This window comes from Scyliorhinus torazame, chromosome 18, assembly GCF_047496885.1.
Source record: "Scyliorhinus torazame isolate Kashiwa2021f chromosome 18, sScyTor2.1, whole genome shotgun sequence".
NCBI classification, from domain to species: Eukaryota; Metazoa; Chordata; class Chondrichthyes; order Carcharhiniformes; family Scyliorhinidae; genus Scyliorhinus; species Scyliorhinus torazame.
Window position 1 is genome coordinate 53,340,747 of NC_092724.1, and position 24,573 is coordinate 53,365,319.

Genomic DNA, 24,573 nt, shown 5'->3' on the forward strand with positions numbered 1-24,573 from the left:
CTGCAGAAGCGGGTCCTTGGCTGTCTCGTTGTGAATGCGAATCACCTTTTCATCCGATGCGGGGAGGTTTCTGGCCCACAGCTGCACCTGTGATTCGAACTGTTGGACGAACGCCGGGGGTCGGCAGGCAAGGTCACGGAGTGGGACAAGGCATCTGCAATAATGAGCTCCGTGCCCGGTGTGTACACGAGCTCAAAGTCATACCGTCTGAGCCGGAGGAGGATGCACTGCAGCCGGGGTGTCATGTCATTCAGGTCCTTGTGAATGATGTGGACCAGAGGCCTGTGGTCCGACAGTGAACGTCGGCAGGCCGTACACATAATCGTGGAACTTGAGGATTCCGGTGAGCAGGCCCAGGCATTCCTTTTTGATCTGGGTGTACCGCTGCTCGGTGGGTGTCAATGCCCGTGATGCATAGGCAACCGGAGCCCAGGAGCAGGTGTCATCGCACTGGAGCAACACCACGCCGATGCCGTCCTGGCTCGCATCTGTCGAGATCTTTGTTTCCCTGTCAGGATCAAAAAAGCCAACACAGGTGCAGTGATGAGCTTGGCTTTCAGTTCCAACCACTCTGAGCTGCCTGCCACTCAAAGGCAGTGGACTTTTTTACCAGGTGTCTGAGGGCCGTGGTGTGTGATGCCAGATTCGGGATAAACTTGCCCAGGAAGTACACCATCCCTAGGAAGCGCAGCACCGCCTTCTTATCTTCAGGGGTCTTCATGGCTTCGATGGCCTTGACCTTATCTGTGTCCGGGCGCACACCCTGCTGAGATATCTGGTCACCCAAAAACTTCAGTGTTGTCATGCCAAATGAACACTTTGCCCTGTTCAGCTTGAGGCCGTTGGGATGGACACAGTGAAATACCTGCTGGAGACGAGAGATGTGCTCTTCAGGGATAGTGGACCAAATGATAATGTCATTCACATACACACGAACCCCTTCAATGCCGTCCATCATCTGCTCCATGATTCTATGGAAGATCTCCGAGGCTGAAACAATGCCGAACGGCATACGATTGTAGCAATACCTGCCAAACGGTGTGTTGAAGGTGCAGAACCTTCTGCTGGACCCATCCAGCTGGATTTGCCAGAACCCGTGTGATGCATCCAGCTTTGTGAAAAACCGGGCATGTACCATCTCACTTGTCAGTTCTTCCTGCTTCGGGATGGGGTAGTGTTCCCGCATGATATTCTGGTTTAGATCCTTGGGATCAATACAGATGCGCAGCTCCCCTGACGGTTTCTTTACACATACCATCGAGCTGACCCAGTCAGTCGGTTCTGTGACTTTGGAGATGATGCCCTGGTCCTGAAGATTCTTCAACTGTGTCTTCAGGCGCTTCTTCGGTGGAGCCGGGACCCGGCGTGGAGCGTGGACCACAGGCGTGGCATTGAGCCGCAGCAGGATCTTGTAGCGATATGGTAGAGTGCCCATCCCGTCAAAGACATCCGGATATTGAGCGAGGATGTCGTCAATGCCGGCTTGAAGATCCACGTTGGGTGAGGTCATCATGTAGACCCGCTGCACCAGGTTCAGCAGCTTGCATGCCTGTGCACCGAGCAGGGAGGCCCTGTCTGGCTTGACGATGTCAAACCGTAGCCTTGCGTGATTGTTCTTGTTGGAGACGAGCAGATGGCAGGATCCCAGTGCTGTGATGGCATTGCTGTTATAGTCCAGGAGCTGGCAGGCTGCTGGAAGGAGCTTGGGTTCTTGATGCAGTTGAAATTTCGCCTGTGAAAGGAGATTGGCAGAAGTGCCTGTGTCCAGCTTGAACTGGATAGAGCACTGATTAACTTGCATCACCGCACGCCATTCGTCCGCAGAATCCACAGTGAGGATGGGCAGACTTCATGATGCTGTTGGCGAGGCATGCGCACGCGTGGTGACGATGCCCACATGGTAGGGGGACTCCGGGCAATCGCCCTCCGGATCCGTGATACTGCTCGGATCTGAATCCTGTAATCCGTTCTGTACACTCCGAACGCGCCTGCGTTGGAGTTGGGAGCGCTGGCCCTTGACTGGTGGTGCAGACATGCACAAGGCTGCATAGTGTCCAGGCTTCCCGCAATTCAAACAGCGCCTGCCTCTTGCAGGGCAGTGTTTCTTTAAATGGGCCGTGCCACAGTTCAGGCACGTCGTGACGTCGTTACGCTCCGTGCGTCGTCGCACATGCGCAGAGCGGTCAGCAGACGTTCGCACCTGCGCAGTGTGTTGATCGGCCGCTTCATTATCCCATTCACATCGTGCATGCGTGGGTCCCCGGGAAGAGCGCACAAAATGGTCACTTTCATCAAGGCTGAGGCGCTGCATCCGGGCGATGGCCTGCACTCTCTCTGCCTCGTGGGAGTTTCTCATTTTCAGCCGATTTGTATTGGGAATACTGATTTTTGGTGTGCTCGTGCACCGTACATGTTTCGATCGCGACTGACAGGGTCATATGTTTGATTTTCAAAGGCTGCTCCCTCAGCGGATCGGAGTGAATGCCAAAAATGATCTGATCCCTGATCATGGAGTCAGCAATGTCACCAAAGTTGCAGGACAGCGCTAGTAGTCGGAGATTAGTTAGAAAAGAGTTGAAAGATTCGTCTTTACCTTGTAGGCGTTGCTTAAAGAGATAGCGCTCGAAGATTTCATTGGTGTCCACTTCACAATGACTGTCAAACTTGTCCAGGATGGTCTGAAACTTCGTCTTGCCTTGGCCTTCGGCAAAGTTGAACGAGTTAAAGATTTGGATGGCTTGATCCTCCGCAGTTGAAAGGAGGAGCGCAATCTTCCTGGTATCAGACGCACCCTCGAGGTCTGAGGCTTCAATGTACAGCAGAAACCTTTGCTTGAAGGTCCGCAGCAGTTGAGGAGGCTGGATCTTCTCCATGATGCCGAGATGTCTTTGCTGGTCATCACGGAACAGATTGAGGTAAACCACCTAGATAAAGCAGACTACAGGTACCATGTTGTGTTAAGCACGTTGAGATAACACGGGCTGTAACTGAATGCAGCTATAACTCAAGTAGACTCCAGACCTTGAGTTTAGTTCAACTTGATTTAGTGAACCTGTCACAGTTAGCACAGTTCTATGTGAGTTCGACACTCTGCTAACCTAGCTGTGATTTCTCTACCTAGACTGAACCAGACTAGCTCTTCTCCATGTGCTGTATGCGTTATGTGATATGTACACTGGACTCACTCTGTAGATGTCCCTAGTGGAAAGAGGAGGAGTGTGAGTGCCTCGTGCCTTTTATAGTGGGAAACCACCTCCCAAGTGTTCTGCCTGCTGATTGGTTATGTCCTGCTCCCTGTGCCCATTAGCTGCCTGTCTGTATCTCATTAAGTGCCTGTCAGCATATCATGACAGGTACGTGAGTGAAAATTCAGTTACAATTACTCAATGCTAAATGGCATTAATTACGATAACTAAATAAAAAGCATAAATGGAGCTCAGTCTATGCAGAGCAACGGCTTTTAGCAATAGTTGTTGGGAATGGTGCGGTGTGAATGCCAGGATATGCATGCATCGGAGTTTCTACACTTATATCAGCCAAGTTGATGGAATCGTTTGTGTTGCATTAATTTACTTGCCACAGGATGCATCTCAGGTGCTTTCCTCTCACCTCTAAGCTGCAATCAAGGTGCAGACTGATGGGTTTGTGCAAGGCACCTCTCCCCCCACAGAATGGGGAGAGCAGTTCTCTTTTGACCCCCTTTGAAAATCAACAATAATAACAATTTTCCTTTGTATAGCTGCTTAAACATAACAAAATGCATCAATGTACTCCATAAGAATATGAACCAGCAAAATTTGACACTGACTCACATAAGGTGATACATAAGGGGCAGTAGTGCGCTGGCACAGTGGTTCGCACCAGGGACCTGGTCTTTGGGTGACTATCTGTGTCGAGTTTGCACGTTCTTCCTGTGTCTGTGCGGGTTTCCTCTGGATGCTCCGGTTCCCTTCCACAGTCCAAAGATGTGCTGTTCAAGTGGATTGGACATGCTAAATTGCCCATTATTGTCCAAAAGGTTCGGTGGGGTTACGGGGAAAGGTTAAGTGGGTGGGCCTACAAAGGTGCTAGTTTGGAGGGTTGATGCAAACTCGATGGGCCGAATGGCCTCCTTCAGCACTGTAGGGATTCTACGCTATGCTATAAGATGATATGAGAAAGACCTGCTCATACACGTAAATTTTAAGGGGTGACTATTGGGGGAGAGAATGGTGGAAAGGTTTGGAAAGGGAATTTCAGAGCTGAGGGGGTCTGAGGGAACAACTGCAAATGGAGATGGAGGGGGGGGGTGAGGATTAACATTCGGTATGCACAAGGGACCATCATTGGAGGAGTGCAGATGTCTGGGAGGGTTGCAGGAGGGCAACATTATTATTTTTTAAAATTCTGAACCTTTTGTTGATCCAGGCGATGATCCAAGCTCGAAACATTGGCTGGGTCCCTCTTTTGCTTTTCAAACTTTGGGCAGTTTTCTGTTTTTCAGTCTATTTCTGTTCAAGCAAGGAGCAAATTAAGAGTGCTGATGACATCATGAAAGAATTGGCTGTGAGAGTGACTAAGAGTGTGTGATAAGCAGTCGAGCTGGCAGGCGCACAGTCAAAATGATTGAAGTGATTGCTGAAGCGCCCTTGGTTAACAGTTGCGATACTGCAGTTCCCATCGCACTGCTGTGATGTGTGAGGACTCGAGACCGACTTCCTCCATGATGTCACCAGCAAGCACCAAATCACAGCAAAAGGGTTCTACACTTTAGCAGTTGCCTTTTTATCCCCACATGGCTGAATATTATTTTGAACATAATGGACTTTCTTTCTGAAGAAATTAAAGACAAAAATACCACAGCTTTACAAAGAAAACAATCATTCATTATTAAATCGTTGGTAATACTTTTTTAAACATTTTTTTTTCTTCAATTAAGGGGCAGTTTATCGTGGCCAATCCACCTACCCTGCACATCTTTGGGTTGTGAGGTGAGACCCACGCAGACACGGGGAGAATGTGCAAACTCCACACAGACAGTGACCTGTGGCTGTGATCGAACCCAGGTCCTCAGCGCTGTGAGGCAGCAGTGCTAACTACTGCGCCACCGTGCCACCCATCATAGGCAATATTGACCTTAGAATTTAAAAGAATATTGCTAAAGGTCGCATTCTAGGTACGTTTTGTGGTAGTAGATGATGGAAGAGATATCGGACCGGATTCTCGGTTTCTGCGTATGTGTTGATGCCAACAGAGAATCCATGGACTTCTACGACAGGAAAATTGGCGCTGCTCCTGCACCGATTCCACGACCGGTGAGGGGCTAGCACCGGCGCCATATGGAACACCATCGAATCCCATGAAAAATGGTGCCAGATTCGCTGGGTCCGTGATGGCACTCGCAGGGCTGTCAAGCTGCATCCGTGCTTAAACAATCAAGGCCGAAAAGATGGGACAGGTTGTGCTGGGGCACCGTTACAGCTGATGGGCCAGCTGGGGCCAGAGGGCACCCAGGGGGATGCCCTGAGGGGATCACTTATACGACCCAGGGCACCAGGTTCAAAGTGGGCTGTCAGCAGCATGCGCAGCTTCATGGCTGCCTTGCAGGCTGCGGTAATGGTTTTCAATACCCTCCACCCCGACCCCACAACCCACCTCCTGGCCACACCACACTACTCCCCCCAACCCTAGCAGAAGCCCCCCAGCCAGCAGCACTACTGTCGGCGAAGTATGGCGCTGCTGGACACTGTCCGTGCGCCCTCTCTCTCTCAGCAGCCACCACGCTAGGGTCACATGTTTAAGAGCACACGTGGACCGCGCCATCGGGAATCCGGCCTATCGGAGGCGGAGAATTGCGGTTGGGCCCACTAATAATATGCAAACGGTGTTTAAAGTACGCGCGGCGTGCGTTGCATTGACGCCATTTCCGAGGAGACAGAGCATTGCTATTCAGCGTCAAACCGGCACTTGCCACGATTTTGGCGCCGGGAGCTATTGTCTGCCCAATCGTACGCCGCGAATTTGGCGGCGGCCGGCTAATGGAGAATCCCACCTATGATGTGGATAGATATATGTGGTTGAGGGCGTTGATTGTCGGAGATTGGGTCAGGAGAGCTGCAGGTTTGCATGGTTAGCTAGTTAGGTGGGGGGGCGCAGAGGGAAACACTTCTGCCTCTCCAGACCAACAAACCATGCTTGTATATACAATTATCCTATGGATTCAGCTCTTCTGGCTTCTATACTTAAAAGGTTTCCCTGGGCTCTGGAAATCTGGCCAACATGGGTCAACAATAGGAACCTCTTTAAAATGGATACACACAGCCTACCTAGAATGTTGGAACGAACAACCTGTGAGCACATTGATGGGCCTCTCCATCCCATTTCTATTAAAACCAGAGGCTGGTGAGTTTGAGATGGGCTGAGGTCATAATTGAAAGTTAAATATGTTTACTTTCCAAAACCTATCATTTTTGGAGGCTATAATGGTAGTGCAACTCTCCTTGTTATCTGGATGAAGGCACTTCCCCTTTAAGTCATTTTCTTTTAAATGTTGATGGCTAAAGCGGGACATTGCAGGTCAAGGTGAACAATTGAACAGAGTAGGGGTTGAACTGTCAGAATGCCAGCGTGTGCTATTGTTGACACACTGGTTAATGTGCACACGTCAATTTCTTTGCGTTGTGTTTTAACAAATTTGTTTGCCCGTTTGTTTCAAATGTAACTTATTAAAATGGCAACAAATGAGGCCCGTGCCAACATGCCAACTAGTAGCCTAACATTAGTGAGTCACTTCATTTCTTTAATTAGTTGCTGACCTTTTCGAAAACCACCCACAGCTATTGGGAAGTTAATATCGAAGATGATTTGGTTTAAAATCAATGAACAGAATTGACTTTGTAATCCATTTTTATGGGTGTTTTATGACTGCTATTTCATTGTGACGGGAATGATTTATTCATTACGTTGCATAGCCTTGCATCAATTCTCAGTCGGAAGTTAAGGGCCAAACTACTCCCAGTCATCCATCAACCCTGCTTCAGAACCAACTCCTGAGACCATAAAAGCAGCCTCTTATAAACCTCCCTCTGACCTTTTCCTCCATGAATATCGTGCCTTTCACATTCCACAATGCCTTGGGCATTCCACAATGTGTCACAGCCACTGAAGTATACATGAGGTCTAGTTGAGTGTCGTTTTCGAGACAAAGAAGGGTCTGGTACATGCAGGGTTAATATGGCACTGATTGGGACTACCGACACGGTGATGTAAGAAAGCACACGGTGATGTAAGAAAGCACATGGCCTGGACCATGGTGCAGTGTTGGCCAGAGATATGTTAGGGCTAAATTGGAGATAAATCCATGTCCATTACTACACATTTGTATATACAGAATCCCTATATTGCAGAAGGAAGTCGTTCGGCCCATCGAGTCTGCACCAACCCTCTTAAAGGGCACACTGTGATGATATGCATAAAGCAAGTTTGTACATAATTTTATGCATGACCTCCGGCCATTAGGTGGCAGTGTAAGCCCACCAGCTGACCCTGTAGTCTGAGAATTGGGAGTAGGTCGTGCTGGAGGATAGACATATTTTGCAGTAGCTCTGTCATAGTTGATTAGTGTTAGTAGTTTATTATTTCATTTATCCTAGTTATCTTATCATCTTATCACGCAGTTGTTCCATAATAAATTATTTAAACTCGATGTTCTGTAGTTCATCATTCACTTTGGCCAGTCTACAGAACATGACACATCCCATCTAGGGTCAGGCCCCCACTCTATCCCTGTAACTCAGTAACCCCACCTAACCTTTTCGACAACTGATGGGCAATTTTAGCATGGCCAACCCACCTAACCTAACCTGTCGTGAACTTAGCGTGGCGGGCTGCGGTCTCAGCCCGGCACCACCACAGTCGGGGGAGAGCCGATCCGCGGACGGGGGGGGGTTTCATTCGGGGATGGGGGCACTGTGAGCGGGTGGTCAGGGGCAGGCGAGCGGCCAAAGGGGGTACTATTTTTGCGGTCCGGGTCCGTGGGCTGAGTCCGCCATGAAGCACGGCGCGGCCGCTGGAGGTCACCACCGTGCGCATGCGTGGCCACGGACCCGGCAATGCCCTGGGTCACATCGGCAGCTAGAGCTGGGATCTCTATACTGCCTCCCTGCTAGCCCTCAGCAAATCAGCGAACCGGTGGCCGTTTTGCACCAGTTTTCCTGGTGTAAAACACAACCGCTTTCACACCGGCGTGAGGACTTAGTCTCCCAAATGGAGAATCCACCCCCTTGTGACCCTCTCCATCTGCTCCCTTGTGCCTGCTGTGCGTGGTCCAAACCTAACCTTCCTGTCAAAGAACTTCAGTTGCAGGATGAGAGAAGCAGCTCACTCTGCAGTTTTGTTCTTCAATGGATGTCTGGAAGAGGCCAATGCTACCAAACTTCAGCACAGTGTATCTTTACCTTCACACACAACGCTCTTGCCTCTGTTGAACTTGGCTGCACATTTTCCCACACCAAGTGGCTGAACAAAGCAACATCCTTGTTGCTGAGCTTCATCAGGCAATACCTCCCTCCCCAGTCAACTACAATGCCTCTGCCATGTTCAGAAATGCCTCAGCTTGGGGTAATTCGGTATGCATAGGGTCGAGCTTCCCAGTGGATTTGGGGTTTCCATTCTCTGTATCCAACACATTCCAATTGATTGAGCAATTCTCTGCTGTTATCAATTACACAGAACAACAAGTGAGTCTCAGTAACATATCTAAAAAATGCTCAACACCAACAATTTGCATTTATAAAAGACCCTTGACATGGTAAAGTTTCCCAAATCATACAAAAGTTTGCACTGAACTATGTCAGGATATACAAGGGCAGATGAAGAAATGTCTCATAGAATGAGACAAAGCGCGAGAAGTGGAAAGAAATTCCAAGTTAAGGTTCATGGCAGCTGACAGCTGCGAAAAGAATCGGGGATGCCAAAGAGACCAGGATTGGAGGAGTGCAGAGACCTCAGCGCGTTCAAAGGTTTGTGGTAGTTCCATAAGCAGGAAGGGGAGAGGACATGGAGAGACTTGAAAGACACGGAGGAGAATTTTAAACTTGAGATGTTGTTGGTGTGTGAGCCAGTGGTGATCAGTGAGCACAGGGGTGATGGGCGAATGGGACTTAGTATGAGTTAGCACATGGACAGCAGAGTTTTGGATGTGCAAAGGGTGGAGGATGGGAGTAGCATGATCACATTACCCATGACAATTGTACCAAACTGCCCCAAACTGTCATGATATTCAAACACACACATCATGATAGACACACCAACAGACAAATCAGCACACATAACACGACAGCCAATCACAGACAAGGACAGAGACAAGATAAGAGAAGAAACACGACACCTGGTGGCCAGTAGATCTGGAGACCAGGACAAGGACAGGACCTGATTAACATTACACACAGGGAGTCACCACGTGCAGAGTATCAAGACAGAACTGTAAATAACAAGTTGAAATAAAACAGCGTTGTACCAAATACAACCGTGTTGGTTCATCTGTACATCAGAACACCCAACACTACACAAACCAAATGCAGCTACACTGTAAAACTGTGAATTGCAGGGAATTAACCTGTTGAAACAAATACCCATATCCAGAAATATCAATGAATGGAATGTGTGGGTAGTTGATTCATGAATTTGGCTACTGACAGGAGGAAAACCCGATTGGGCAAATTGAACAGATTGTTGAACTTCCACTCACACTGACGTTAGCAGTCCAGCTAAATGAATGAACTGTGATGAGCACTTGCATAACACAAGCCGACTCCTCAATGTCTGTGCCTTTCCACGTACGTGCCTGTCTAGATATTATAGAAAAACAAAAAGATGATTTAGTTGCTCAATAGAAGAACTCCCACTGAGGTGCGCCTCCAGAAGAGTTTTGCCACAAGGATGCTGTACAATGCTGCGAACACAAGATCGCCTTGCAAAGAAGCACCTTAAATGGTTCACTTACCAAGCTGCAGCTTCATGAAGCTGGACCATGTTGAAACATGAAAACCCTAACCAGTGTTTCAATGTGGGGATGAAAATGAAGATGCACACAAGCCTCTGAAAGTAAACATCCGTGGAGAAGTGATTGTAGTTTCCCACCTGATATGGCCACCAAGTAGAGTTTGGTAATCAGCCCTCATTATAATCCAAGGAGCTGGCGGCTCACCAATTGATGGGGGGGATCCATTGACTCCTTGACAGAAAGAAGGCAACAGGTACAATATTTTGTATGATTTGGGTGGCACACTGGCACAGTGCTTAGCGCTGCTCCCTCACTGCGTCAGGAACCTGGATTCAATTCCGAACTTGGGTGACTCTGTGGGGTTTGCACGTTTTTTCGTGTCTGTGTAAGTTTCCTTCAGGTGCTCCGGTTTCCTCCCACAATCCAAGAATGTGCAGATTAAGTGGATTGACCATGCTAAATTTCCCCTTAGTGTCCAAAAACATGCAGGTTCTCTGAGGTTACAGGACTAGGGTGGAGGGGTAAGTGGGCCTAGGTAGGGCCTCTTTCGGAGGATCGGTGCAGACTCGAAGGGCTGAATGGCCTCCTTCTGCAATGTAGGGATTCTATGGGACATTTTACTGTATTGAAGGATTTTTATCAATGCAAGTTGTTGTTGTCGAGCAGTTTGTGGCTGCATTACTGGCATTCATTAGTTTGCATGGAGCAAGAGGTGGAGGTGATAGCAGGTACGGCTGATATGTAGCGGGAGGGGTGGACAGGCCAGGTATGATGTTAAAAAAAACATCCAGCTTAGACTTAAGCAGTCCCTTCAAAGGCCAAGTGTTGAATAACTCTATGGACTGTTCCACCAGGTGCAAACCCATCCTACCCAGTGGAAGATCATAAGAATTTCAGGATCTGAATCAATCCAGGGATCTCAATTTTTTAAAAATTCTTTCATTGGATGTGGTGTTGCAGGTGGGGCGAGCATTTGTTGCCCCCATTGCCTTTATTGACTGACTTGCAAGGCCATTTCAGATGGCAGTTAAGAGTAAACCACATTGCTGTGGTTCTGGAGTCACATGTAGGCCAGACCAGATACGGATGGCCGATTTCCTTCCCTAAAGGGACACCAGTGAACCAGATCGGTTTCTGCAACAATCAATGATAGTTGCCGTGGTCACAACATTGCTGAGGCTGGCTTTTATTTTCCAGGTTTTATTAATCAAATTTCAATTCTACCAGCTGCTATTGTGGGATTTGAACCCGTGTCCTCAGGGCATTAGTCTGGGGGTCTGGATTACCACAATGCCGCCATTTCCACCTGGTGCTTGAATATGTCAATGAAGCTCCTGCCAGTTTTAGATTGGCTGCCTGAATAGGGGGCATGCTTAATGGCCACGGTTGAGTGGCTTGGGACACCAGTGATGATTATTTACCCTTTCTTCTCACTGCCACCTCATTTACAATGAAAAATAGGACATTGCAAGGATGAAAATCAACTTCCCCCCTCTCCTTTACATGTCTCGATCCATCAAGCTTTGAACCGTTCTGTCTCTGCTTTTAAATTAATGGTTGATTGCATCAATGGTAGGTCAGACTAAAGGGGACTATCACCCAAATCAAATTTTCTTCAATTAACGAAATTACTCCTGAAACTATTTCACAGAGGAATTCAACTAGCAGATCCTCACGTTAAAAAGTGGTTAATAAATACTTACATGTTTTTTTCTCTCAGATTTGAGATTTACATCATAGCTCTTTGCAAAGGTGAGGACTTCACTCTTGGACAACAATAACAAAGGGGATTTGCAAAAATGTAACAGGTTTCTGCACGAGTGCGAGCATGATGCCCATTTCATAACGGTATGAATTAGGAGAAAGGTGTAGGTCATAGAGGCACTGAGCAAGCATTGTGCTATGGTGACAGTGACATGTAATAACATTCAAATAATTACTGTTCTTACAGACACAAATACCACAGCTGTTCTGCACAGAGCAGGTTTACGCCTGGCAGTGTAATGAATGACCCATTAATCTCTGGTTTCAGTCATGTTGGTTGAGGGAGGAATGTTGGTCCAGGACACCAGGAGATGTCTCTTCTTCAGGTAATGAGACTTTTAACATCCAATAAATCATAGGAACAAGAGACGGGATTCTCCAATAATGAGGCGATGTCCCCACGCCGGCGTGAAAACCGCGGCAATCACTCCGGTGTCAACAGCCACCGAAAGTGAGGAATTCTCCCCTATCTAGGGGTCTAAGTTGACGCTGGAATGGTTCCCGCAGCTCCAGCCGGCAGCGAAGGGCAGGCGTGAGTTCGCGCATGCGCGGAACGCCCGGCGTATTTCTGCGCATGCGTGGAGCGGCCGCCGTATTTCCGTGCATGCGCAGGGGTTCCCTTATCCGTGCCAGCCCCTGGCAATATGGCGGAGCCCGAAAGGGGCCCGGCGTGAAGGTAAGAAGGCCCCCACGGAACCAGCCCGCCCGCCGACCGGTAGGCCCCGATCGCGGTCCAGGCCACCTTAGGGTACCCCCCCCCCCCCCCCCCCGCGGGGTCGAATCCCCCCCTCCCCCACCAGGCCGGCCCCATACACTTGCCTGCCAGGTCCGGCCGTGTGTGAGGTGAGTAATCCACGCCTGCGGGATTGGGCAAAACGTGTCGGCCACTCGGCCCATTGGGGCCCGGAGAATCGCCGTGGAGGCCGCTGTCAATGATCCCCGACCGGCGTGGCGGGAATCCCACCGGCGCCGGAGAATAGGGAAGCCGGCGTCAGGGTGACGGGGCGGGATTCGCGCCTCCCCCTCAGGGATTCTCCGACCCGGCGCAGGATCAGAGAATCCTGGCGAAGACTTCAGTTAAATGTTAAATCTGAAGGGCAACACGATCCTTCAATGCAGCCCCCTCTTAGTATTGTGCGTTATTGTTAGAAAAACAAAGGGAGTTTTAAGGGATTTGTATTGGTAAACATTAGAAATAAGGTTTTTTTTTTTAACCAATGTTTTTTATTGGATTTTTGAACAGAGTATATTTGCCATTGTGTACACAGGATATGATATATATATATAAGTAGGCACCTGTTGGTGCCGGAAAGACAATTCCGGAGGGCACTCCTCGAATGGGTCTGGTGCCGGTGTTGCCCCTCGCTTCTCCCGGACGGATTTCGCCGCCATTGTCTTCTCGTGCACGCTGCCGCTTCAGCCAGCCCTCCCATCCTCCGCCTGTATTCTCCTTTTTCTCTGTTCCTGTGGATGTTGTCATAATATACACATCAGTATATGATGGTGGAGAGACACACACTGACTGCCACACTGCAAGACCAATCAACACAGCAGCCAATTACCAGTTAGGGCACGGTCACTATAAAGACAGAGGGCACCAGTTTTCCCGCTCATTCGGGATGCAGCCTCTGAGAGAGACAGAGCCCGCAGTCAGTAGCACAAACATCCACCATGTGCTAGCAGTATAGGCTGGTCAGGTTAAGGCATAGGTCTGCAGTCAATCTAACATAGTGTCGAACCATAGTGCAAGTATGTTTAACAGCTCTTAGTTAAATAAAATAGAGTTGTACTATTACAAGTGTTGGTAGCCTGTCTATGTTACTGCTAAGGTAAACGCAGTTTCCACAGATCCAGAGTACCCAACATATCAAATGTCAAGTTAGTTAACGTTTCCCTGCCTCCCTCGCCCCCCCCTCCCTTCCCCCCCACATACCTCCCTGGCTCTCCTCTATTGTTCCCTGTCTCTTCCCTCCTCCCCCCCCCCCATCCCTGTGGTTCGCCTTTCCTTCTTCTTACATTGAGCTGTCCCCCCCCCCCTGTCCCAGTCTATCTCTCCCTCTCACGCTTTGGCTGCTTTCCCCTGGTTCTTGGCTTCCTGGCTATTCTTCTGCTTGTTCGTTGGCCACAAACAAGTCCCGGAACAATTGGGTGAATGGCTCCCACGTACTGTGGAAGCCGTCGTCTGACCCTCGGATGGCGAATTTGATTTTCTCCATTTGGAGAGATTCCGAGAGGTCAGACAGCCAGTCTGCAGCTTTGGGTGGTGCTGCTGACCGCCAGCCGAACAGGATTCTACAGCGGGCGATCAGGGAGGCAAAGGCAAGGGCGTCCGCCCTCCTCCCCAGGAATAGATCTGGCTGGTCTGAAACCTTGAAGACCGCCACTTTCGGACATGGCTCCACCCTCACCCCCACCACTTTGGACATTGCCTTGAAGAAGGCTGTCCAGTACCCCGCAAGTCTGGAGCAAGACCAGAACATGTGGGCGTGGTTGGCCGGGACACCTTGGCACCGTTCACATCTATCCTCCACCTCCGGGAAAAACCTTAAGTGGGCTCTATGTACCACTTTTAGTTGCATCAGGCTGAGCCTTGTGCACGTGGAGGTGGAGTTGACCTGATGCAGTGCTTCGCTCCAGACTCCCCACCCTATTTCGATCCCCAGGTCCTGTCATAATATACACCAGTATATCATGGTGCAGCCACACACTCACACACTGATGGACATGCAGTGGGACCAAACAGCATGCACAACACCGCAGCCAATCACCAGTGAGAGCACACGTACTATAAAGACAGGGGACAGGAGATTTCCCGCTCTTTCTAGTCAGCACAGAGCTCACAGCCTGCAACACAGACATTCACCATGTGCTGAGTGCATCGACTGGTTAGGACTAGGCAAGGGTCAACAGTTAAAGCTGGTATTGCATTTACCCACAGTTCAAGTATGTTAATACAGTTAACCATATAATAAAATAGAGTTGCACCACTTCCAGTGTTGGTGACCTGTTTGTGATCCAGAACACCCAATACATCAGGTCCTCCTCCCATTTCATTCTTGTTGCGTCCAGTATGGTGTCAGCCCCTTCTACCGTCGGTCATACATGTCGCTACAGTTTCCTTTCGCTTGCGTCCAGTAACTCTTCCAGTAATGTCTGTCGTGGCGGTTGTGGGCAAGTCCTTGTCTCCTTTCGTATGAAGTTTTTGAGTTGCAGGTACCTTAGCTCGTTCCCCTGGCTAGCTGGAATTTCTCTGTCAGTTTGTCCAGTGTTGCGACCCTGCCGTCGGTGTATGGGCCCCTGACTGTCAATGTCCCCCCGTCCTGTCTCCACCTTTTGAAGGTGGCGTCAGTCAGTACTGGTGTGAACCTATGGTTGTTGCAGATGGGAGCTTTGTCCGACATTTTGGTCAGGCCAAATTGCTGCCGTAGCTGGTTCCAGCACTGGAGGGTGGCTATCACCACCGGGCTGCTGGAGTGTTTTTTGGGTGGGGATGGGAGTGCCGCCGGGGCAAGGGCCCGGAGGGAGGACCCCTTACAGGAGGCCTCTTCCGCGCGCACCCACTCGGCTTCTGGCTCCTTGATCCATCACCTTATTCGCTCGGCCGTCGCTGCCCAGTGGTAGAATTGTAGGTTTGGGAGGGCTAGCCCGCCCCTTGATTTTGTTCTTTGCAAGACCTTCTTTGGGATCCCAGCATTCTTCCCCCCCCCCCCCTCCCCTCCCCCCCCCCCCCCCCCCCCCCCCCCCCATACGAACACCATGATTAGTTTGTCTAATGCTTTGAAAAAGGCCTTGGGGATGTAGATCGGGATTGATCTGAATAGGAAGAGGTACCTGGGCAGTACGTTCATTTTGATCGTCTGGACTCTTCCCGCGAGGTAGAGTGGGAGTGTGTTCCATCTTTGCAAGTCCTTTTTTACTTCCTCTGTCAGACTGGTGAAGTTCCATTTGTGGATCCCTTTCCAGTCATGGGCTATTTGGATCCCCAGGTAGCGGAATTTGAGTCAGGCTTGTTTAAACGGCAGTCCCGTTAGTGCTGCCCCCTCTACTTGTAGGTGTACCGGGAAGATCTCGCTTTTGCTCATGTTGAGTTTGTAGCCTGAGAAGGCACCAAACTCTTTCAGGAGCGCGATGATTCCGTCCAAGCTGCTTTTTGGGTCCGAAATGTAGAGGAGCAGGTCATCTGCAAAGAGTGAGACTCTGTGCTCTCTGCCGCCCCTTCGGATCCCCCTCCAGCTTTTTGCCGCTCTGAGCGCAATTGCTAGTGGCTTGATCGCTCGGGCGAACAGCAGCGGGGACAGTGGGCATCCTTGTCTGGTGTCCCTGTGCAGCTGGAAGTATCGGGAGTTGGTGTTGTTTGTCCGTACGCTCACCATGGGAGCGTTGTATAGGAGTTTTACCCAGGAGGTGAACCCTGTTCCAAGCCCAAACTGCTCCAGTACCTCTATGAGGTACTTACATTCGACTCTGTCGAAGGCCTTTTCTGCGTCTAGGGAGACGATCACCTCTGGTATTCTCTCCCCGGATGGGGTCATTATCACGTTCAGCAGGCCTGATGTTGGAGGTAAGCTGTCTACCTTTGACAAAGCCCGTCTGGTCCTCTGCGACCACCTCTGGCACGCAGTCTTCTAGCCTTTTGGCTAAAATCTTTGCCAGTATTTTGGCATCTGCATTGAGCAGTGAGATGGGTCTGTATGACCCACATTCCATTGGGTCTTTATCTTTTTTAGGTATCAGCGAGATTGAGACCTGTGCTAGCGTGGGTGGTAGTGTGCCCCTGGCTAGCGAGTCTATGAACATCTCCCGCAGGTGCGGGGCCAGCGCTGTCACAAATCTTTTGGAGAAGTCCGCCGGGAATCCGTCTGGTCCCGGCGCCTTCCCCACCTGCATGGAGCTAATGCTGTCCATGATCTCTCCCAGTGCTAGTGGTGCTTCCAGGCCCCGTTTTCTGCCCTCCCCCACAACTGGTATGTCCAATCCATCAAGGAACCGTTTCCCGGACTCCCCCATTGGGGGCTCTGAGGTGTACAGCCCTTGGTAAAAGGCCCTGAAGGCTTTGTTGATCTTTTCTGGTTCTGTTTCTAATGTGCCTCTAGTATCCCTGATTTGTGCAATTTTTCTGGTGGCTGCCTGCTTTCTCAGATGGTGTGCCAGTAGGCGGCTGGCTTTGTCTCCATGTTCGTATAGGGTCTTGGCGGAGTTGAAGCACTGCTTTGCTGGTGGAGAGCAGATCAAAGTTCCTTCGTAACTCTTTCCTCTCCGCCAGGAGCTCTACGGTCAGGGCCTCGGAGTATTTACGGTCTACTTCCAGTATGGAGTCAACCAGCTGCTGTCTAGCCGCCCTTTCCTCCCTATCTCTTCGCGCTTTGAAAGCGCTGACTTCCCGTCTTAGTACGGCCTTTAGAGCTTCCAAGAACTTGGTGGGTGAGACCTCCCTGTTCTGATTGTTCTCCGTGTACTCTGTGGTGGCGCGCGATATATTTTCGTTGAAGGCCTTGTCAGCTAGCAGGACAACGTCGAACCTCCATAGAACATAGAAAAAAATACAGCACAGAACAGGCCCTTCGGCCCACGATGTTGTGCCGAACCTTTGTCCTAGATTAATCATAGATTATCATTGAATTTACAGTGCAGAAGGAGGCCATTCGGCCCTTTGAGTCTGCACCAGCTCTTGGAAAGAGCTCCCTACCCAAACTCAACACCTCCACCCAACACCAAGGGCAATTTGGACATTAAGGGCAATTTATCATTGGCCAATTCACCTAACCCGCACATCTTTGGACTGTGGGAGGAAACCGGAGCACCCGGAGGAAACCCACGCAGACACGGGGAGGACGTGCAGACTCCGCAGACAGTGACCCAAGCCGGAATCGAACCTGGGACCCTGGAGCTGTGAAGCAATTGTGCTATCCACAATGCTACCATGCTGCCCTTGAGAACAAATAAATCTACACTATATCATTTTACCGTATTCCATGTACCTATCCAATAGCTGCTTGAAGGTCCCTAATATTTCCGACTCAACTACTTCCACAGGCAGTGCATTCCATGCCCCCACTACTCTCTGGGTAAAGAACCTACCTCTGATATCCCTCCTATATCTTCCACCTTTCACCTTAAATTTATGTCCCCTTGTAATGGTTTGTTCCACCCGGGGAAAAAGTCTCTGACTGTCTACTCTATCTATTCCCCTGATCATCTTATAAACCGCTATCAAGTCGCCCCTCATCCTTCTCCGTTCTAATGAGAAAAGGCCTCGCACCCTCAACCTTTCCTCGTAAGACCTACTCTCCATTCCAGGCAACATCCTAGTAAATCTTCTTTGCACCTTTTCCAAAGCTTCCACATCCTTCCTAAAATGAGGCGACCAAAACTGTACACAATACTCCAAATGTGGCCTTACCAAAGTTTTGTACAGCTGCATCATCACCTCACGGCTCTTAAATTCAATCCCTCTGTTAATGAACGCGAGCACACCATCGGCCTTCTTCACAGCTCTATCCACTTGAGTGGCAACTTTCAAAGATGTATGAACATAGACCCCAAGATCTCTCTGCTCCTCCACATTGCCAAGAACTCTACCGTTAACCCTGTATTCCGCATTCATATTTGTCCTTCCAAAATGGACAACCTCACACTTTTCAGGGTTAAACTCCATCTGCCACTTCTCAGCCCAGCTCTGCATCCTATCTATGTCTCTTTGCAGCCGACAACAGCCCTCCTTACTATCCACAACTCCACCAATCTTCGTATCGTCTGCAAATTTACTGACCCACCCTTCAACTCCCTCATCCAAGTCATTAATGAAAATCACAAACAGCAGAGGACCCAGAACTGATCCCTGCGGTACGCCACTGGTAACTGGGATCCAGGCTGAATATTTGCCATCCACCACCACTCTCTGACTTCTATCGGTTAGCCAGTTCGTTATCCAACTGGCCAAATTTCCCACTATCCAATACCTCCTTACTTTCTGCATAAGCCTACCATGGGGAACTTTATCAAATGCCTTACTAAAATCCATGTACACTACATCTACTGCTTTACCTTCATCCACATGCTTGGTCACCTCCTCAAAGAATTCAATAAGATTTGTAAGGCAAGACCTACCCCTCACAAATCCGTGCTGACTATCCCTAATCAAGCAGTGTCTTTCCAGATGCTCAGAAATCCTATCCTTCAGTACCCTTTCCATTACTTTGCCTACCACCGAAGTAAGACTAACTGGCCTGTAATTCCCAGGGTTATCCCTAGTCCCTTTTTTGAACAGGGGCACGACATTCGCCACTCTCCAATCCCCTGGTACCACCCCTGTTGACAGTGAGGACTAAAAGATCATTGCTAACGGCTCTGCAATTTCATCTCTTGCTTCCCATAGAATCCTTGGATATATCCCGTCAGGCCTGGGGGACTTGTCTATCCTCAAGTTTTTCAAAATGCCCAACACATCTTCCTTCCTAACAAGTATTTCCTCGAGCTTACCAATCTGTTTCACACTGTCCTCTCCAACAATATCGCCCCTCTCATTTGTAAATACAGAAGAAAAGTACTTGTTCAAGACCTCTCCTATCTCTTCAGACTCAATACACAATCTTCCGCCACTGTCCTTGATCGGACCTACCCTCGCTCTAGTCATTCTCATATTCCTCACATATGTGTAAAAGGCCTTGGGGATTTCCTTGATCCTACCCGCCAAAGATTGTTCATGCCCTCTCTTAGCTCTCCTAATCCCTTTCTTCAGTTCCCTCCTGGCTATCTTGTATCCCTCCAATGCCCTGTCTGAACCTTGTTTCCTCAGCCTTACATAAGTCACCTTTTTCCTCTTAACAAGACATTCAACCTCTCTTGTCAACCATGGTTCCCTCAATCGACCATCTCTTCCCTGCCTGACAGGGACATACATATCAAGGACACGTAGCACCTGTACCTTGAACAAGTTCCACATTTCACTTGTGTCCTTCCCTGCCAGCCTATGTTCCCAACTTATGCACTTCAATTCTTGTCTGACAACATCGTATTTACCCTTCCCCCAATTGTAAACCTTGCCCTGTTGCACATACCTATCCCTCTCCATTACTAAAGTGAAAGTCACAGAATTGTGGTCACTATCTCCAAAATGCTCCCCCACTAACAAATCTATCACTTGCCCTGGTTCATTACCCAGTACTAAATCCAATATTGCCCCTCCTCTGGTCGGACAATCTACATACTGTGTTAGAAAAGCTTCCTGGACACACTGCACACACACCACCCCATCCAAACTATTTGATCTGAAGAGTTTCCACTCAATATTTGGGAATTTAAAGTCGCCCATGACTACTACCCTATGACTTCTGCACCTTTCCAAAATCTGTTTCCCAATCTGTTCCTCCACATCTCTGCTACTATTGGGGGGCCTATAGAAAACTCCTAACAAGGTGACTGCTCCTTTCCTATTTCTGACTTCAACCCATACTACCTCAATAGGGTGATACTCCTCGAACTGCCTTTCTGCAGCTGTTATACTATCTCTAATTAATAATGCCACCCCCCCACCTCTTTTACCACCCTCCCTAATCTTATTGAACCATCTATAACCAGGGACCTCCAACAACCATTTCTGCCCCTCTTCTAGCCAAGTTTCCGTGATGGCCACCACATCGTAGTCCCAAGTACCGATCCATGCCTTAAGTTCACCCACCTTATTCCTGATGCTTCTTGCGTTGAAGTATACACACTTCAACCCATCTCCGTGCCTGCAAGTACTCTCCTTTGTCAGTGTTCCCTTCCCCACTGCCTCATTACACGCTTTGGCGTCCTGAATATCGGCTACCTTAGTTGCTGGACTACAAATCCGGTTCCCATTCACCTGCCAAATTAGTTTAAACCCTCCCGAAGAGTACTAGAAAACCTCCCTCCCAGGATATTGGTGCCCCTCTGGTTCAGATGCAACCCGTCCTGCTTGTACAGGTCCCACCTTCCCCAGAATGCGCTCCAATTATCCAAATACCTGAAGCCCTCCCTCCTACACCATTCCTGCAGCCACGTGTTCAACTGCACTCTCTCCCTATTCCTAGCCTCGCTATCACGTGGCACCGGCAACAAACCAGAGATGACAACTTTGTCTGTCCTGGCTTTTAACTTCCAGCCTAACTCCCTAAACTTGTTTATTACCTCCACACCCCTTTTCCTGCCTATGTCGTTGGTACCAATGTGCACCACGACTTCTGGCTGCTCCCCCTCCCCCTTAAGGATCCTGAAGACACGATCCGAGACATCCCTGGCCCTGGCACCCGGGAGGCAACATACCTTCCGGGAGTCTCGCTCGTGACCACAGAATCTCCTATCTATTCCCCTAACCATTGAATCTCCTACAACTATTGCTTTTCTATTCTCCCCCCTTCCCTTCTGAGCCCCAGGGCCAGACTCAGTGCCAGAGACCTGGCCGCTAGGGCCTTCCCCCGGTTGGTCATCCCCCCCAACAGCATCCAAAACGGTATACTTGTTTTGAAGGGGAATGGCCACGAGGGATCCCTGCACTTTCTGCCTGTTTGTTTTTTTCCCCCTGACTGAGACGGTGCGTCGCTATGTCAGGGATTTCTGCCATGGTCTTCTTGATGAAGCTCGTGTCGTCCCAGTTGGGCGGGAACACGTTAACTAGTACTACCGGCGCCCCATCCAGGGTCCCGCTAACCATGACGTACCGTCCCCCGTAAACGTCCGTAACCGTCTTCGTCGCCCGAAACATAGTCCATTTGCCGATCAATATCGGCACTCCCCTGGCCCTCGTCCCGTAACAGGAATGGTAGGTCTGTCCCACCCAGCCCTTTCTTACCCGCAAGTTGGTCCTACTCTCTCAGGTGCGTCTCTTGAAGGAAAGTTATGTCTGCCTTCATGTTTCTTAGTTGGTTGAGGACACTGGATCTTTTCACTGGGCCGTTGAGTCCCCTTACGTTCCAGGTGACTATCCTGGTGGGGGGGCTTCTGTCCCCTCGCTCCTGTGGGATTAACCATATTCACGTGGTGTACGCTCCCCTGCCCTCCGAGGTTCCCCCTTGTTAGGGGGCCGTCCAGGATGGCCTCTGTCACTGCTCTCTCCATGCGGTCGGGCCCCTGCACTCCGGGATTTCCCTCCGTCCAGGGGACCCCCGGCATGATCGCCCACTTTGCGGCCACCACGCGGGTAGCCCCCTGCACTCTGGGGTCTCCCTTCACCCAGAGGCCGTACTGGGTGGATGCTTGCAGCGATTCCTTGTTCCGAGCCCTTGGTTGTGGCACTTTGTAGCTCTATTGCTGTTCCTTTTCTAGCCTTGTTTGTCCCTCCGTCCATGTATTCCCCACCCCCTGGTCCCTCCCTTCCTGTGCCCCCTCCCCCAGTCTCTCCTTTCCTCGCCCTTTCTCTCCCTCTCCTGTATATCCCTCCTTTGTCCCTCTTTCACCAGCTCCTATCCCCGTTTGCTCTCCTGTCTCTGTTGAGTGACCCCCCCACCCCCACTGCCTGGCGCCGTCCCCCCTTTTGGGGACGCGCTGCGGCTCTGCTTTTTTGCATGTCCCCGGTGCTAGCTTCCTTGCTCGTGCGGTGACCCCCCCCCTCTAGGGAGTTACTGTCTCGCTTCTCCCCTGCCCAGCCTCTGCATTTTTCTGCCCGCTCTGCCCCCATCCTACCCTGCGCTCCCCCCGTTTGCTCTCCCTTCTCCACTACTCTCGTGCCCACGTGATTGGGCCTGGTTTCCCACCTGTGACGGTTCGTTGGGTAGCGGTTTGCATTTTGTTCAGGGTGCGCTCTCCATGGTGGGAGTGGGGGCGGGGTGGGCTGGTGTTGCCTCACCCCCCGCCCCCATCGGCGTGTTGTTGCCTCTTACCAGGGGTCCCGTATTTCTACCCTCGCTGTTAGTTTTCCAGCCCGTGTTCCTCGATAAACTTGTTTGCGTTGGCGGGGGCTGTAAAGAAGTACCCTCTTCCTTGGTATGTGACCCAGAGTTCCGCTGGGTACAACATACCAAAGCGCACATTGTTCTTGTGAAGGGCTGCTTTCGCTCTATTGAATTTGGCCCGTCTCCTGGCTCGGTCTGCCCCAATGTCCTTGTACACTCTAATGAAGTGTCCTTCCCATTTGCAGGTTCTATTTTGCCTGGCCCAGAGCAGGATTGTTTCCCTGTGTTTGTACCGGTGCAGTTTAGCTATAACTGCCCTCGGGTGTTCCCCCGCCCTGGGCTTCGGGCGCAGCGACCGGTGCGCTCTGTCCATTTCTGGTGGGTTGGGGAAAGTTTCCCTCCCCACTAAGTTGCCCAGCATCTCGGCCACGTAGGCCATAGGGTTTCTACCCTCTGTCCCCTCTGATAGGTCCACTGTCCTGACATTTTGTCTTCTTGAGCGGTTTTCCTGGTCGTCCACCCTGCCCTTCAGGCTCCCCTGCGTTGTGCCCAGCCTCTCCACCTCTTTCTCCAGGGCCATGACCCGGTCGCTCATGTCAGTCGTGGCACTTTCCAGCTCCTTAATGGTCGCCTTTTGAGTTTCCAGTTTCTCCTCTTGGCTTCCAGTTTCTTCTCTGCTCTGCCCAGGGCGAGCTGCACTTCCGCCAGGGCCCTGGCCATTGCTGCCTGTACTGCGGTCTTTATGTCTGCTTTGGTCCCTGCCTTGCTTTCCTGCTGGTGTTCCCTCAGCGCCTCGGCAAAGGCTGCCTTCCAGTTCCCCTCTGGCCCAGGGGGAAAATGCTCCTGTCTGCCCAGTTCTTTTTGTTGCGGTGAGGCTTCCATTCCGCCACTTTGTGCGCCGATTAGCTCGTCTGAGTGGGCTCGCATATTGCCCCGTTTGCCTTTGGTGCCCTTTCTCCCTCTGCTTTGGCTCCCTTCTGGTATTTCCCCCCCCCCTTTTCTTTTCCCCCTCCCCCAATTTTCTTTCTCCCCATTTTTCCCCCCCTCCCATTTTTTTTCCCTTTTTCTTTTCCCCCCTTTCCTTTTTTTCTCTCTCCCCCCCCTCCCTTCTGAAAAGACTCTTTTTATGTAAGTTTGGTTTTCTTTTTTGAGAAACGTGGAAAGAGAGAGGGCATTTTCTGTCCCTTTGACAGTTTTCTTTTCCAAGTTTTTTTTTCCCCTTCCCCAAAAAGAGGAAGTTCTTGTTTTCTTTTTCTCCTCCTCACTCACCCTGGGACCAGAGAGAGAGAGAGAGCGAGAAAGGCTTCTCGTCGGGCCAGGAGTCCCCCTTTGTTCCGCCGCCTACCTCGTGGTAGTTTCCACCCGGGCGGGGAGGGGGGAGGGTCGGGCCTCGTTGCTGGCTCGGTCCCCGCTTTGGCTCAGGCTGCCGCTCCTCCTGCCCCGTGTTTCGCTGCCCCGCGTTGTTGCCCCGTGCCCTGCTGCCGTGCGTGGTGGTGGTGGGGGGGTGGTGGCTCGGTCCCCGCTCCTGTGCTGCTTCTCCTCGGCCGTCCATGTTCTGCTGTGTGGGGGGGGCGGTGGGGGGCTAGGCCGGGCCGGCTTGCAGGCCCGCGCTCCGATGCGCTATCTCCGTTCGGGGGGGGGGGAGGCCCGACTCTCTCCGGCCGCTTTCTGGCCTCCGGCCCCGGCTCCTCTTGCACACCTTTCCTCCCCCGGGCCGCAGCTTACCGTTCCGGTCCCTTACGGCCTCTTCTCCTTCTCCCCGGGGGGGGCTCTCTCTTTGTCTTTGTCGCTCGCTCTGCTCCTGAGCGCTCAGGTCTCCAATTTTGCTCCGTTGCGGAGTCTGGGTCGCTCCTCCTCTTCCGCGCTCTTGCTGTGCGGGGGGGCCCAGTCGGCCAAGTTTGCACACTTAGGCGCAAGTTCTTCGCGGGGAACGGGATGTAACTGTGTTCCCCCCTAAGGAGCTATACAACCCGCGAC

At 50.7% G+C, this 24,573-nt stretch overlaps 1 long non-coding RNA gene across 1 annotated transcript in view; it reads right to left on the minus strand.

The window, feature by feature from the left end:
- Positions 1–12,996: 12,996 nt before the first annotated feature.
- Positions 12,997–24,573, minus strand: part of LOC140394810 (uncharacterized) — a 76,244-nt gene continuing 64,667 nt past the window's right edge. Inside the window, exon 3 of the long non-coding RNA XR_011936015.1 lies at positions 12,997–13,210. This is a non-coding gene — a long non-coding RNA (uncharacterized lncRNA). The remainder of the gene's footprint in view (positions 13,211–24,573) is intronic.